Source organism: Apaloderma vittatum, unplaced genomic scaffold (assembly GCF_000703405.1).
Source record: "Apaloderma vittatum isolate BGI_N311 unplaced genomic scaffold, ASM70340v1 scaffold5234, whole genome shotgun sequence".
NCBI classification, from domain to species: Eukaryota; Metazoa; Chordata; class Aves; order Trogoniformes; family Trogonidae; genus Apaloderma; species Apaloderma vittatum.
In genome coordinates this window covers 5,998-6,754 of record NW_009711978.1, presented here as the reverse complement: position 1 = coordinate 6,754, position 757 = coordinate 5,998, and positions in this window count along the sequence as shown.

Sequence of the window (757 nt, the reverse complement as noted above, 5' to 3'; positions counted from 1 at the left end):
TAAGTTTCTCCATCGAGGCACCACATCAGACATGAGCCACGGGTCATTACCTAATGATTATCTGCTAACAATTTTTTGTCCATTCAGGTTTACTTACACATTTCCTAGGTAGTCGGTTCCGGTCAGATTTCATTAAAGGCAGTGCCAGAATTTGAAATCATGAAATTACAAAGACAGGTAAAGGCTGTCTTCCTTACCTTATTAAAATATAGGGGTTTACACTGTTATTAACAGCGAGAATGAACAAACAGAAATAGTAAAAATAATTATCACCTGCTTTCATTCTAGTTCAAAGTAAGAATATGGTCCAGTTCACGTACGATCTGTGGATATTATGTTCGACCTCCCTAGTATTGAATTTTTATGCAAGGTGTTTCACGATCAATCTGCTGATGTTGTGAGAGGTTCCTGCTACAAATGAATCTTGGTTCCCATTTTAGATCAGTTGTGGTGGTTAGGTCAGAGGGATGGATTCAGGTTGTTTCCTGTTCCATGCTTTCTACTTGTGAATAATAAATTCTACTTGTGAATAATAATGCACCAAAACAGCTGCAGAGAGCTCAGCTGCACAGAGGGCATGTTTTATTTACACATCATTAATATTTATTTATACATCATTAATAAGGAAACATCATCACTGGTGTAGATTTGAAGTATCACCAAATCACAGAACGTCAGGGGTTGGAAGGGACCTCAAAAGATCATCCAGTCCAGCCCCCCTGCCAGAGCAGGATCACCCACAGCAGGTCCCCCAGGA